We start from the raw sequence: 17,700 nt of genomic DNA, 5'->3' as shown, positions 1-17,700 counted from the left end.
AAATACAGTGGACACGGCTAATAACTGCATATTACTGCTACTAAACAACAAAAACAACACAGCATATCAACTACTTTGTTTTTAATTAATCAATTGCAGTTTGCAAACAATATGCTCAAACTTTAAAGGGTTGGCGCTTTAAATGGTTCATGTCACTAATACGCATTAATCCACAAATGACTTAAGCGGTTAACTTTTTTAACGTGGCTGACAGTCCCTCTGAACAGGGCCTTGCAGAGACCTTTGGAGGGGCAGGTGCTCAAAGTATAAAAGGGGCGCATGGAACAAGGCTTTAAATGGCGCTGCTCAAAATATCAATAAAGCAATATATTTTGCAAATGCTTTGATGCAGTTTTGAAAAAGAAACAATAGAGAATACAATTTTAAGTTTAAAATAATAATAGCTCTGGGATTAGAAACTGAAATGTCTTAAATTGTCCCTACCTGATGGCTTTTTCTTCTCTGTTCTACAGAATAATTAAGAACAGATGTCATAGTAAAAACTACAGAAAACACTCTACATTTTCCTCTTTCTCACCAGCCTCTGTCTCCTGGTTTGCCTTTCCCTGCTCTCTTTCTTTCACTTGTGCCTCTACATTTCCCTCTTTTTCTTCCTCTATCTCCATCTCCTCATTTGATCTATTACTTTCCACTCTCTGTCCATCTAGGAACAAGGCTAAATTTACTATTTCAGCATTAATCTATTATTTTAACCATCACTACTACTCTTGCACCTAATTAATAAGTCCACCTTAAATATTGAATCAAAACATTAAAAAAATGATGTTTTTTTACACACGAAACATGAACACATGTTATATTGCACACTGGAAACACAACCAAAGCTTCAAAAAAGCACGAAAAACTGGACCTTTAGGTGACTTTCAAAATAGGATCAAAGCAAACCATCAGAGAACCAACAATCATTGTAGCACTGACTGCCAGATTTATTAGACTGCTAGATTTGTTTCTATTGCTGAAAGTAAATGCAAAGTGTATTTTATAGAAATTTATGTGCACTACTTTTTTGTAATCGTCTTTTAATAGCCTGTGAAGCTGATGTGGCAATAAACTTAAATTCAGCTTTATATTGAATATCATTACAAGAAGAGACATAATTTGCATCAAGAAGGACTGACTTAAGTGTGGAATAATTAAGATTTTTTTAATTAAATAATTAAGTAATTTTTTGTTTTTGTTTCAAGAAGTCTCCTGCTGAAAAATCAACTTTGCCACCGTAGGAATAAATTAAATTGCAACCTTGGTGAGCATACGAGACTGAAGAATTTTTCTTTTTTAATCTTAATTGTACCAGGCTTTTAACTGTCAAGTGTATATGTATGTGTATGTATATACTGCATCTAATGTGATAAGAATATTAAAACAGTATTCATATAATATATATTTAGCATTTAATCTAATATTTATTAATAATAATGTTTTTGTGTTGGGAGAGTGTATATAATCCATCTGTTTGTCCTGTGTAATAGCCTGTTGCGGCTGGGTCTGGTATCCCAGAAATCAAAAGTTACCTGAACCGAGTAAAGATTCCCGGAATCGTGCGGCTGCGGACCTTCATATGTAAGGTCACCGGAGTCCTGTTCGCTGTCGCTGGAGGTAAAGACGAGGGAAACCGTCTGTATCAGCACAGAAACAGATTAGAAAACATTCTGGCTCTGTGCTGATTTAGATTCAGGTTTATAAGAAATGTGTGTAAGATGGCTTTATTCTGGTAACATGTCATGAATTACATGCAGCCAGATGACAGAGAAATGCCTTTTAGAAGTAGTTATATGCTGATTCAGTGTTGTCTTTGTCTCAGGACTGTTTGTGGGTAAAGAGGGACCAGTGATTCACAGTGGAGCGATATTAGGAGCAGGGCTTCCTCAGGTACTCCTCCACATGCTCATGTATTAAACACTGAGTAATAAACAAAGTACTGATCTTCTGATGGTTAATGATTATGTGTTCTGAATGTTACCAGGTGATTCATTCATGCATCATCTCTCTGGTCACAGTCATACTCGAGGTCTAATGAATGCATGATTGTTTCTCCGATAAGTTTCAGAGCATCACTTTCAAGAAGATCCGCTTTCACTTTCCCTATTTCCGCAGTGAGAGGTGAGCACTACATCACAGCAGCCACTAAATCATTCATTACATTGCACAAAATAAATGTTAAATATTAGTGACATTCAGATTGTCTACTGTGTTTGGAGTTTTTTCTTATTTTTAATAACTATAATAAAAATAGCAATATCGAGAGAGATATCGTTATAGTGAAATAAAATTTGACGCACTGTGAAATAGGATTGTAGTCATATCGTCCGCCCCTAATTCAAACCCATTTTACTTCTGTATTGTGATCTATTTCTTTATGGACAAAAATAGGAAGAAAAAAAAAGTGCAGAGAAGAATATTTTATCAGTTTGTAAAAAAAAAAAAAACGGAAATCCAAATGTTTAAACAAATTAGTTTTGCGTTATCAAATGTATCTTTAGAGAACTGTTGTATATTATTCTATTTATTAATCTGTTCAGGGACAAGAGGGATTTTGTGTCGGCGGGTGCAGCGGCTGGAGTCGCTGCTGCCTTCGGGGCACCTATAGGGGGCACCCTCTTCAGTCTGGAGGAGGGGTCGTCCTTCTGGAACCAGGCCCTCACATGGAAAGTGGTATGTGGATATATTATGTAGGGTTTTGGCGATGTATTTTTAGTGTGTGTTGAGAAAGTTCAGTTTATACTTCTCTCTCTGTCTCTTATAGTTGTTCTGCTCCATGTCTGCCACTTTTACACTCAACTTCTTTCATTCTGGGATCAACTTCAGTAAATGGGGATCATTCCAGCTGCCCGGCCTGCTCAACTTTGGAGAGTTTAAGGAAGAAAAGCTACAGAAAACAACATTAAAGCCCCAAATACATGCATTCAGGTTGTGTTGTGGGGTGTAGCGGTACTGATGTATTCAGTCAGTCAGAGGCAGTCATTCCAGAAGGACAAACACACACAAAAAGCACGTTTTGGCTCATACTCTAAAAATGGCAATATTAAAAAGCTATACAAAATTCTCTGTGGGGAATTTTTGAGCTAAAACTTCAAATTCACACACTGGGGACATCAGAGACTTATGTCTTGTAAAAAGGGGCATAATAGGTAGACAGCCATCTGCTGTCAGAAAATAAATATGCATTTTCATTCAGTCCATCTGCTGTTTTTGTTTTCTACAGGTGTCTTATGTAGCATAACTTCACAGATCTAAAGTCAGACCATTCTGTTTTTGCTTGAAATCTTGACATTCAAATCAAGTACAATGTAGCACTGCTGTCTGTTCAAAATAAATGAAAAAATACATTTCCTGTTGTACCGAACTTGTAGTGAACATTGACCCCAAAACCGATGTATGTACCGAACCGTTACTTCTGTGTACATTACACCCGTATTGTGTTGATATGTAAATTAGGTGATCATATAGAAGTATCCCGTCATGTCATCTCCTTTCACAGGGTTCCCACTCTTTCATGAACACCACATTCAAGGACTTTTTAAAGCACCATTTTATTAAATCAAGCACCTTTGAAATTCACACCCCAGCACATAACATCATGTAAATATTTAAATATTTGTATGTATTTATTACTTATCACTGTGAATGATTCATTATCGATTCATGGTATTCTAAATAATAATAATAAAAATCTTATTTATCAAATTGAATGAAATTCTTGTAGCTATTATTATTGTTATTATTTTAAATCTGATGTCAACTAGGGGAAAGAAAAAAAAAGTTAACCAATGACAGAATTTAATCATCACTGTTTTAGCCTGCTTTTGTATTTAAAGGTGCTGTATGTAAGATTTTGACTCCACTAAATCATTAAAATACCATAATAGGCAGAGAATATAATACGCAGGTACCATAATACGCAGGTACTATAATATACTAACGATGATACACAGATACCATAATATACTAACCATAATACGCAGATACCATAATAAGCAGATACCATAATATACTAACCATAATACGCAGATACCATAACACGCAGATACCATAATAAGCAGATACCATAATATACTAACCATAATACGCAGATACCATAATATACTAACCATAATACGCAGATACGATAATATGCTAACCATAATTCGCAGATACCATAATACGCAGATAACATAATACCCAGGTACCATAATTTACTAACCATGATACACAGATACCATAATATACTAACCATAATACGCAGATACCATAATATATTAACCATAATACGCAGATACCATAATATATTAACCATAATACGCAGGTACCATAATATACTAACCATAATACGCAGGTGCCATAATATACTAACCATAATACGCAGATACGATAATATGCTAACCATAATTCGCAGATACCATAATACGCAGATAACATAATACCCAGGTACCATAATTTACTAACCATGATACACAGATACCATAATATACTAACCATAATACGCAGATACCATAATATATTAACCATAATACGCAGATACCATAATATACTAACCATAATACGCAGGTACCATAATATACTAACCATAATACGCAGGTACCATAATATACTAACCATTATACGCAGATACCATAATATATTAAGCATAATACGCAGGTACCATAATATACTAACCATAATACGCAGGTACCATAATATACTAACCATAATACGCAGGTACCATAATATACTAACCATAATACGCAGATACCATAATACGCAGATACCATAATACGCAGGTACCATAATATACTAACCATAATACGCAGATACCATAATACGCAGATACCATAATATACTAACCATAATACGCAGATACCATAATATACTAACCATAATACACAGATACCATAATACGCAGATACCATAATACGCAGGTACCATAATATACTAACCATAATACGCAGATACCATAATATACTAACCATAATACGCAGGTACCATAATATACTAACCATAATACGCAGATACCATAATATACTAACCATAATACGCAGATACCATAATATATTAACCATAATACGCAGATACCATAATATACTAACCATAATACGCAGGTACCATAATATACTAACCATAATACGCAGATACCATAATATACTAACCATAATACGCAGGTACCATAATATACTAACCATAATACGCAGGTACCATAATATACTAACCATAATACGCAGATACCATAATACGCAGATACCATAATACGCAGGTACCATAATATACTAACCATAATACGCAGATACCATAATATACTAACCATAATACGCAGATACCATAATATACTAACCATAATACGCAGATACCATAATATACTAACCATAATACGCAGGTACCATAATATACTAACCATAATACACAGATACCATAATATACTAACCATAATACGCAGATACCATAATATATTAACCATAATACGCAGGTATCATAATATACTAACCATAATACGCATGTACCATAATATACTAACCATAATACGCAGATACCATAATACGCAGATACCATAATACGCAGGTACCATAATATACTAACCATAATACGCAGATACCATAATACGCAGATACCATAATATACTAACCATAATACGCAGATACCATAATATACTAACCATAATACGCAGATACCATAATATACTAACCATAATACGCAGATACCATAATACGCAGATACCATAATATACTAACCATAATACGCAGATACCATAATACGCAGATACCATAATATACTAACCATAATACGCAGATACCATAATATACTAACCATAATACGCAGGTACCATAATATACTAACCATAATACGCAGATACCATAATATACTAACCATAATACGCAGATACCATAATACGCATATACCATAATACGCATATACCATAATATACTAACCATAACACGCAGATACCATAATATACTAACCATAATACGCATATACCTTAATACGCAGATACCATAATACGCAGATACCATAATATGCAGATACCATAATACGCAGATACCATAATATATTAACCATAATATGCAGATACCGTAATATTCTAACCATAATACGCAAATACCATAATATACTAACCATAATACACAGATACCACAATATACTAACCATAATACGCAGATACCACAATATACTAACCATAATACGCAGGTACCATAATATACTAACCATAATACGCAGATACCATAATATATTAACCATAATACGCAGGTACCATAATATACTAACCATAATACGCAGGTACCATAATATACTAACCATAATACGCAGGTACCATAATATACTAACCATAATACGCAGATACCATAATACGCAGGTACCATAATATACTAACCATAATACGCAGATACCATAATACGCAGATACCATAATATACTAACCATAATACGCAGATACCATAATATACTAACCATAATACGCAGGTACCATAATACGCAGATACCATAATATACTAACCATAATACGCAGATACCATAATATACTAACCATAATACGCAGGTACCATAATATACTAACCATAATACGCAGATACCATAATATACTAACCATAATACGCAGATACCATAATATATTAACCATAATACGCAGGTACCATTATATACTAACCATAATACGCAGGTACCATAATATACTAACCATAATACGCAGGTACCATAATATACTAACCATAATACGCAGATACCATAATACGCAGATACCATAATACGCAGGTACCATAATATACTAACCATAATACGCAGATACCATAATATACTAACCATAATACGCAGATACCATAATATACTAACCATAATACGCAGATACCATAATATACTAACCATAATACGCAGGTACCATAATATACTAACCATAATACACAGATACCATAATATACTAACCATAATACGCAGATACCATAATATATTAACCATAATACGCAGGTACCATAATATACTAACCATAATACGCATGTACCATAATATACTAACCATAATACGCAGATACCATAATACGCAGATACCATAATACGCAGGTACCATAATATACTAACCATAATACGCAGATACCATAATACGCAGATACCATAATATACTAACCATAATACGCAGATACCATAATATACTAACCATAATACGCAGATACCATAATATACTAACCATAATACGCAGATACCATAATATACTAACCATAATACGCAGGTACCATAATATACTAACCATAATACGCAGGTACCATAATATACTAACCATAATACGCAGATACCATAATATACTAACCATAATACGCAGATACCATAATACGCATATACCATAATACGCATATACCATAATATACTAACCATAACACGCAGATACCATAATATACTAACCATAATACGCATATACCTTAATACGCAGATACCATAATACGCAGATACCATAATATGCAGATACCATAATACGCAGATACCATAATATATTAACCATAATATGCAGATACCGTAATATTCTAACCATAATACGCAAATACCATAATATACTAACCATAATACGCAGATACCACAATATACTAACCATAATACGCAGATACCACAATATACTAACCATAATACGCAGATACCATAATATACTAACCATAACACGCAGATACCATAATATATTAACCATAATACACAGATACCATAATACGCAGATACCATAAAATGCAGATATTTAAGAAACATGCTAAGTTAACATACTTGTTTTTCTGAAAAGCAATGCTACAGTCAGTTATTCTCCTTTGAAAATGTGTGTTTCGGTACAGAATTTCGGTTTCTGTTTTGGATTCTGTAACCTGCCCACTGCCAGTTTACCCAATTATATTTCAGCAATTTTATTTTTATTTTATTTTGGGGTTGCCAATTGGCGGAAAACACAGTGTATTTCACTGCATCCATCATCAAGTGCATTCGTTCCTGTTGGTGTCGTCAATCTGGAAACCTGCGTGTGCATCAAGTCTGAGGAGGAACAGTCTGGCATAGCCAGACCTGTAGACTGCATGTCAAACAACCAATCATGGTTTGTTTCATTTTAGCGTCAGATTTTGAGGTGTAGAAATGTCGGTGCAATATCAGACTTGTGCGTAAAACTTTTGGAAGCGCTTTAAAGACTCTGTGCTGCAAACTTGAAATATTGTACATACTTTGAAATATCCAGCGTTTAGTTGATCCTGATAAGCGCTTGTCGTCACAGTTGTAAACTCAACAGCTTTCTTCTTTCGTGAAGGGGTTTGGCGCCACGGCAACTTTGTTTCCAAGCAGGTCATTAAAGAACGCGTCACACACATCTAATGGAAGTCCTGAATATTTCAACCAGTACGATGATGACTTCGAAACTCCTGAAGTGTTTCCACTTTTATCTCCCATATCCGTCAGACGTTTAGCCGATGGTCTGTGGACGTGACGTCTGAGGCTGAGACTAGAGGAGGAGGGACAGGGTTAAAAAAAAATAAAAAAAAATCTCCTCTCCAATATTTTGAATTTGGATTGCAAAACCTAGTTCAACCACTTGGTGTCAATCCTACATACAGCACATTTAATGCAACTTTTAAATTAAAATTGTTGATGCAAGAGTTTAGGTTAAATTAATGTGATACATGTTACGGCAATAATAATTAATGAAAGCTACTGAGATAAATGAACATTATCTTGAGCTTCAGCCTTGGCATTCGATTGCAATTGTGTGTTGACTTCTAAGTAATAATTGGGAATCATTTAGGTGTGTGGTGTTAACTGTTTGTCTTTCTACAGTGTGTAGATGGAGATAAGACATGTCACTTGTGGATGGCAGTAGATTTGGCATTTTTTGTGTTAATGGGGGTGGCAGTAGTTCGGCGCTCTTTTCAACTGCATCAACAAACGCCTCGCAAAATACCGCTTGAGAAATGTTCACCCCAAAGCAAGTTACACCAGGTACCCAAGAGAGATCTCTGTTATATGGATTCAATATTGAATAAAGCTACTTAAAACAACTGGAGAATATCAGCAGTCAGATAAAAGGCATTTGACGCTGTGTTTGTTTGACTGGCAGGGTGCTGGAGAGTCTGCTGGTGTGTATGGTGACCACACTCGTGATCTTCATGGCCTCAGTGACTCTGGGGGAGTGTCGAGATTTAGGCTCCACCAATAACAACACATCAACACAGGTCAGTCTCAGACCAGCTTCCTTTGCATTGAGCAGCATAGAGCACCCTCTTGTGGCTGTAGATGGTGATTTTTTTCTCTTGGTTCATTTCTCTTGGTTCATGTCAAATTATTTATGATAAGTCGCAGCTGATCTATAAGTCGCAGGACCAGACATGATATTGTAACTGATGCAGTGTGTGTTCTGGCATTGTCATGTTGGAAAATGCAAGGTCTTCCCTGAAAGAGACGACGTCTGGATGGGAGCATATGTTGTTCTAGAACTTGGATATACCTTTCAGCATTGATGGTGCCTTTCCAGATGTGTAAGCTGCCCATGCCACACACACTCATGCAACCCCATACCATCAGAGATGCCGGCTTCTGAACTGAGCGCTGATAACTACTTGGGTTGTCTTTGTGCTCTTTAGTCCGGGTGACATGGCCTCCCAGTTTTCCAGAAAGAACTTCAAATTTAGATTCGTCTGACCACAGAACAGGTTTACACTTTGCCACAGTCCATTTTAAATTAACCTTGGCCCAGAGAAAACGCCTGCGCTTCTGGATCATGTCTAGATATGGCTTCCGGCAACGGTGAATGGCACGGTGGATTGTGTTCACCGACAATGTTTTCTGGAAGTATTCCTGAGCCCATGTTGTGATTTCCATTACAGTATCATTCCTGTATGTGATGCAGTGCCGTCTAAAGGCCTGAAGATCACGGGCATCCAGTGTGGTTTTCTGGCCTTGACCCTTTCGCACAGAGATAGTTCCAGATTCTCTGAATCTTTGGATGATATTCTGCACTATAGATGATGATAACTTCAAACTCTTTGCAATTTTTCTCTGAGAATCTCCTTTCTGAAATTGCGCCACTATATTTCACCACAGCATCGGGGGAATTGGGGATCCTCTGCCCATCTTGACTTCTGAGAGACACTGCCACTCTGAGAGGCTCTTTCTATACCCAATCATGTTACCAGTTGACCTACTATGTTACAAATTGGTCCTCCAGCTGTTCCTTATATGTACATTTTACTTTTACAGCCTCTTATTGCTACCTGTAACAACTTTTTTTTAAAAATGTGTAGCTCCAAAATAATCCAAAATAAGCCAATATTTGGAATGACCTTTAAACATTTAATATGTTATCTATAGTCTATTGTGAATGAAATATAAGTTTATGAGATCTGTAAATCATTCCATTCCTTTTTTACTCCCAATTTGTACAGTGTCCCAACTTTTTTGGAATCGGGTTTGTGTGTATATATATATATATATATATATATATATATATATATATATATATATATATATATATATATATATATATATATTGTTATATTGTTATAAAGTTACAACTTGCCAGTTTGAGAAAGCTGTGCCTTTTTGTGTGCATTATGCATCAGATAGTTTGTAAGTGCAGTAATGGTTTGTTTTGTAGGGGTCTGTAAACGAGGAGGTGAACTCAACCGTACGACGCTTCTTCTGCTATAACAACACTTATAATGACATGGCAACCCTGTTCTTCAACCCTCAAGAAGTGGCAATCCACCAGCTCTTCCACCAGAATGGTAATAAAATTACATGCAGCGATAAACTGTGTTTGCAATCAGTTTTTGTTCAGGTTCTTCATTGGCATTTCAGAATATTTAGCTTTAAGCCATAAACTTTACCCCAAAAAATGAAAATTGTGGAATTTACTCCACCTCAACCTGTATTAGAGCCTTAAAAGTCATAATCGTGTTATTTATTGCGGTCAATATTGAGATTACAGTTAAACAATGAGATTGGAAACATCATGCATTTATTAAATTGTTTAACAGTGGAGTTTCGTTGAACTTCGAACACACTGCTGTTCAAAAGTTTGGGATCAGTGAGGTTTTAAATGTTTTTTATGCTCATCAAGGCTGCATTTATTTGATCAAAAATACAGAAAAAAAATGTAATATTGTGAAATAATATTGGAATTTAAAATAACTGTTTTCAATGTCAATATATTGTAAAATATAAGTTACACCTGTGATGTAAAGCTGAATTTTCAGCATCTTTTCTCCAGTCTTCAGTCTCATGTGGTCCTTTAGAAATCATTCTTGATGAGCATAAGATATTTCTACATAAAACACGCACAAAAAAATCGCGCTGAGCCCTAACGTTTAAACGGGAGTGTAGATCAACTCAAACAAATAAAATAAAAAATGAAATATACATTTGAGGTAAAAATACAAATCGTGTTGATGTTTCTGAGAAGCACATACCATTATTCTAACCTTTTTCTGTCTGTTTCTGCCTCCTTTGTCTGGTTTTGTTGTCCCGTCACGCTCTCGCTGTTCTTTGTGCTGTATTTTTGTCTGAGCTGTTGGTCGTATGGTGTGTCTGTTCCCAGTGGTCTGTTCGTCCCATCTCTTCTCTGTGGAGCTTCACTTGGGTGCCTAGTGGCCAACGTCCTAAAAATGTAAGATTTATTCCAGTTTACAGTCTAATAAGAACTACCAAGGGCACCTGTTGGAACAGGACACATACATTTATCATGTCTTATGCATCAAATTTCTCATCCCACACTGGTATAATGCTGTTTTTTTAATGTGTGTAATTGCAGCAACTTTCACATGCAAATATATTCGGGGACCTTTGCCTTGATTGGAGCAGCTGCCTTTCTAGGAGGAGTGGTCAGAATGACCATCAGCCTGACAGTCATCTTAATTGAATCGACCAATGAGATCACATACGGACTTCCCATCATGATAACACTGATGGTAGGAATGCAAAAATCATTATATGACATTATATCTGAAATCTGATTTTGCTTTTTCTTTTCTTTTTCTTTTTTTTTTTTACATGGGAAATGATCATCTGGAAGGTTTGTGTGATTAATGAATCAAATTGTTTAAATTATAGCAGACTCCATCCTTTAAGAACGTCTTCCTAATATAGTAAAATCAGAATTTAATGAGTTTAAACATACAACTTACTTAAAATATTCACTACTTGCTGGCATTGTTTGTCTGTCAGGTGGCCAAGTGGACAGGCGATTTTTTTTAATAAGGGAATATATGATATTCATATTCACCTGAAGGGAGTCCCTCTGCTGGAATGGGAAACAGAGGTTGAGATGGACAAGTGACACCATTTTATTACACTTGCCACAGTTTGTTGCCCAGGAGTTTTTAAATATTAAGCTACACTTAATTTCATGTCTTTGTTGCATAGCATTATTTGTCATCTAATGCAAGTTCTAAGAAAAGTATGATGTTTTGTTTTCTAATGCAATGATATTCGTTCATTAAGCGTCCAAATACTGTATGCCTTCATTTTTTCCTTCTCAACCGGATTGTTATATACACAGTTTTTGTCTGCTGTGACTTTGTCTCGTTTTTTTTATTTATTTATGTGATTTTTCCTCTTCATCTCTCAGATTAACAGCCAGTGACATCATGGAGCCCAACCTGACGTACGTGTATCCTCACACTCGTATCCAGTCTCTGGTCAGCATCCTGAGGACCACAGTCTATCACGTTCCCCGTAGTCACCGAGAACAGAGACAATGAGAAGGAGTTCATGAAGGGCACTATCCTCATAAGCAACAATATCAGATTTAAGGTACAGCACAACACCAGACTTGAACTGCAGCGTTTTGACCACAAGATGGAGCAAACAGACAGGTTTTTTTTTTGTTTTTGTTTTTTTATATTTAAATGTCTCCCTCAGAAATTTTTATCAGATTTGATACTCTGCTCATGTACTTTGGTAAAATATCACTTCGTTAACTGAGTGAACAAACTTCCTTTTTATGATACAATGGTCTACATTTTAACTAAGGAACTGAGCCATAATTAGAGATCAGATTATCATGGAGAATTGACCTGAAATAATACATTTTTTCTCATTCGCTTTAGTTTTGTCTTTGAAACACAATGGTGCTGCAAAAAGCTTAGAACCTGCAAAAAGCCTTTAACTTGCTCAACATTTCTTTAAATAAACATTGAAGCCATCACAAAAAGTTCTTGTCGTTGTTTACAAATAAGATCAAAATGCTTAGCTGTCAGTATTTCTTGATGAACAGTAGGTAGGCAACCAAAATGGGTATTACCGCCGCCGCAAGGCCACGGCGTTAACTGCAATTCAGTCGCGTGTTAAAATCATTTGTGAATGATTGTAATTGTAAAACGAGATAAAAGGAGGAAGTAAAACAACAATAACATTATGATGATAACATCTTAAAATAAAATGTACAGTGAGTTAATTTCAAAACTTTGGATAATCTTAGGCTACAGACTACTCATTAAAAATTGAAAGAGATGGATCTTATGCATGCTATTGTTATTAAAACAGTAATTAAATGTGTATATACATAAACATGTTTACAGCCTGGTGCAAAAAAGATTGTTGGTCCTATATAGTTAATTTTACCCTTCATGACAACTGTAAGGGGGGTGAATTTTTTTATAACTCATCCGTTTAAATTATATTAAGCCTTAAAGTTCTGCATAATTAAGGGCGTGGCCACTTGAGTGACAGGTTGATTGCCGCTGATGTCATCGCCGGCGCGCTAGGTGGGCGTGGTTTTAGCAACCAGCTTCCTCTTTGCCTATTTTTGATTACCCCGGAGTGACGCGGTGCCAAGATGGCGACGGCCCGCTCCGCCCACTTTTGGTGTCAAAAACTCCCTTCGGAAACCTATGGGTGATGTCACGGACACTACGTCCATGTTTTTATACAGTCTATTGTTTCAACCCAGTAACATGACAACACACCGTTCCTCACAGCCAGAAAACAGACCGAGTTCAGTTCAGTTGGTTCTGTATGGCTTGTGGGGGTCGAGATAAAGGTGTGAATCTATTGGTCTTTCATATGGACAGTGTCTTATGAGTGTTTCAAACTTGCTGAGCAGGTTTACATAGGACCTGTTGATTATACAGTCTAAACATGGTCTGCCCCCATGTTAGATTTTTCTAGTTTCTAGTCGTTCAGTTGTCAATATTCAACTAATGAGAGGTTTATATTAAATTTACATAATCAAGTCTTAATATATTCCACGCTCAAGCACATGCATTAAGTTTGCCACAAAGCACAGGCAGAAATAGCCTAATAATTGTGAAAAAGGAGACATTTTAAATATTTATTAATGAACAAAGGTTTTCTTGTCGGCTACAAGATGAAATTTACAGTGTTGACTATCTCCACATGGACACGCCTTTAACCCCTTACCAGTCACCCCCCCCATTTTTTGGCATTGAGACAGAAATGACATACCCAAAATAAAAAGGTTTCTGTCCTTGATTCTTTCTGACTAGATACATAATCAACATTTGTTCACAATGCTGACACTTCAAAGTTTACTGTTCAGGAATCAGAATCACTCAGACTGTTATAATAATACAGATATATAAGCTCAAACATAAAAACAAAAAAACGTTTTTTCGAGTATGGCTCTGTGTGACGTTAGATGGAGCGGAATTTCCTTATATGGGTCCTGACGCACTTCTGCCGGAAGAGCGCGCGCTCCCATATAGCAGAGCACTGAGAGCACAACAGACTTCACTGATCAGAGCGAGAGCGTCGCGAAATGTCACAAAAGGAGTGTGTTTTTGGTTGCCAGGGCAAGACAACCCTGCACAGATTACCAAAAGAGAAACAGCATTAAGGGACCAGTGGATGGAGTTCATTTTTACAGAGCATCAGTGGAGTTATATATATATATATATATATATATATATATATATATATATACATATATATGTGTGTGTGTGTGTGTGTGTGTCTGTATGTTGGTACAGTGTTTGCATTGTTTTAATTCATTAACATTAGTTTATAATATATTACATAATATATAAATTGATGTTTGTTTATAGTACATGAACAAATGTCATTTTAACTTGTAAAATTGAATATACTGTAAAATTTTACAAATAACTATTACTCTTCATATGTTTAATGTATTAATAGTAATAATAGTAGTATTAATAAATGCTGTAATATGATTGTTCATTGTTAGTTAATGATACCTAATGCATTAATGTTAACAAATCAATCATTATGGTATGTCTTTTTGTTTCCCGTCCTTCAGAAAAGCAGCGTGTTGACGAGAACACACTCTGGAGATGTCAGTCCATGAAATCATACCCGTCAAGTGAGCTGCGCAACGTGTGTGACGAGCAGAGCGCTGTGGAGCCGGCGGAGGAAGGGCAGGACATCCTTCAGAAGATGCTGGAGAGGAGGTCAGGCGATGAACTTTGACCTTTCACCTCCAGAACTATTATCATCACCCTGTTGCTGCTGAAAAGCATAGATCTTAAGAGAACACGGAGTCGAACATTACACAAGACAGAGTTGTACGACAGTACTCTGCATGTAGTGGATATTGTCACACAAATATTTACTCCATATTCTGTACTTGTATAGTGATTATAGCTAGAAGTCCATTAAATTGTATTCAAGGTTTCCTACACCAAAAACAGCATTTAGTGACACTTTGAACTTAAAGGGATAGTTCACCCAAAAATGTAAATGTGATGTTTCTCTGCTCACCCCCAGGGCATCCAAGATGTAGGTGACTTTGTTTCTTCAGTAGAACAGTTGACGTTTAACTCAAATCGTTGCAGTCTGTCAGTCTTATAATGTAAGTGGATGGGAATCAGGGCTAAAACATACAATAAAACAAACAAAAATCATGCACAAACAACACTAATTTAAACCCTGTGGCTTGTGACGATACATCAATGTGTTAAGACATGAAATGATTGGTCTGTGCAAGAAAACCGAACAGTATTAGTTTTTTTTTGTTGTTGTTTTTTTGCGTCTTTTTTTTTTTTTTACGTCTGATTCACGCAATGTCCGAACTGTTCTCAAGCAGCAGGTGCGAGAGGAGGCTGCTTCTTCTTGCTTTATGGCCAATCGCAGACTTATAAGTACATTACCGCCACCTATCTCTCAAGTGGACCATTGACACACCTAATTGAGATTGTAGATACTGTCAGTGGTCCATTTGAGAGATAGGTGGTGGTAATGTACTTATAAGTCTGCGATCGGCCATAAAGCAAGAAGAAGACGCAGAACATTTTACATTTATTTTATTTTATGTTTTAGTCATGATTCCCATCTGTTTCGTCAACCTGCTGATACGCTGAAAACCCGTCGGTCAGTGTCCGTCAGACCCCTTCTACTGGAGTCTTCTCTCTTCCTCCCTTTTGTTTGGTCTCTTCCTCTCTCTTCTCCTTGTCTCTTGCCTTTATTTTCTTCATCTTACTCTTTCAGTCTTTTCAAAGGCGGTCAGACCATCACTTTTGATTATAATAATATTACTGAAATATAAGGCCACTTTAGTGCACTTGGAGAGTGTGCATGCATTACTGTTTCTTAACATACTTTTAAAGAGTGCACTTTGCTATAAAGTAAAAAATAAAAAATAAAGATTTGCCTTCGGTAATGAACATGTCTATTAAATGCCGCTCCATTTGAAAGCAGGTGATGTCGATTTACTGCTAATCACGAAACCAGATAACTGACTAAATATGCATGATCATATCGTTAGATATATCGCCCAGCCGTAATTTGAAGTATTATTTTATAATTTTTTGGCATGCTTTAAAGAAGTGCACTTGATGTGTTGACTAAATACTAAAAAGCACATGTAATGTATTTGATTATAATGTTAAATATTAAGTGCTAATTGATATTACATTTAATGCATTCACTTTTTACTAAATGACAGATATATTAAAATACATGACATGACTATTTTAGTAGAAATTATATTTAAAATATACTTAAAAGATGCAGAAACAGAACTAAACTGAACCCTGTGGCTCGTGACGATACACTACTTAAGTACGATACTACTTAAAAGTTGTCAAAAAAGCATGTAATATACATTTAAACTGTTAGGTGTTGTTTAATTCCAAATAAAATGCAAGTAAGAGTCTTAAAATGTTGCATAAAATTTGTATGCAATTATAGCCTTTTAAAGTATATGATTTGAATAATAAGTAAAACGTGTAGTACTTTTTCAGAAGGGTTTCTTTAGTGGTAATCAGACTGTTTCGATACTGTTCACCGCACTATTAAACACAACCTCTGTCTCTGTAGAGCGCCACGCAGCCACGGCTCTCTCATTCAGAGATGACCAAGGATTACCCACGATTCCCTGACATCCACGATCTGGACCTGGCCCTTCTCGATCCACGCATGATTGTGGTACAGTCCTCTTCAGCAGCTCATGAACTAGTGCTCTGCACGTCAGTCATCTGTGATGTGTGCTGTTAATTGGTGTTAATTGGAAGTGTTGAAGTGCTCTTGTTGTAAAGTGAGTCACGCAAGTGATGACAGTTTGTTCAGCGGTCTCTCTCAGACATAATTAGCCTAATTTTATGATTTTTTTTTTGTTACAGGACGTGACTCCTTATATGAACCCCTGTCCATACACAGTCTCTCCAAACACACGCGTCTCCCAGGTATTCAATCTGTTCAGGACCATGGGGCTTCGACACTTACCTGTAGTCAGTGGGATGTCTACCACACAAACATTACAGCGCGTCGATGGAAACACGGTGACAAAGAAGGATAGAAACCACCTACCGTGA

The 17,700-nt window shown here is 36.0% G+C and overlaps 1 pseudogene; it reads left to right on the top strand.

Annotated features, from left to right (window-relative positions):
* Positions 1-17,700, top strand: part of LOC113097258 (chloride transport protein 6-like) — a 19,744-nt pseudogene extending 2,044 nt beyond the window's left edge.

The sequence above is a fragment of the Carassius auratus genome, unplaced genomic scaffold, assembly GCF_003368295.1.
Source record: "Carassius auratus strain Wakin unplaced genomic scaffold, ASM336829v1 scaf_tig00216162, whole genome shotgun sequence".
Classification (NCBI taxonomy): Eukaryota; Metazoa; Chordata; class Actinopteri; order Cypriniformes; family Cyprinidae; genus Carassius; species Carassius auratus.
The sequence above is the reverse complement of the archived record's forward strand: the minus strand, read 5'-3'. Positions and strand labels throughout refer to the sequence as shown.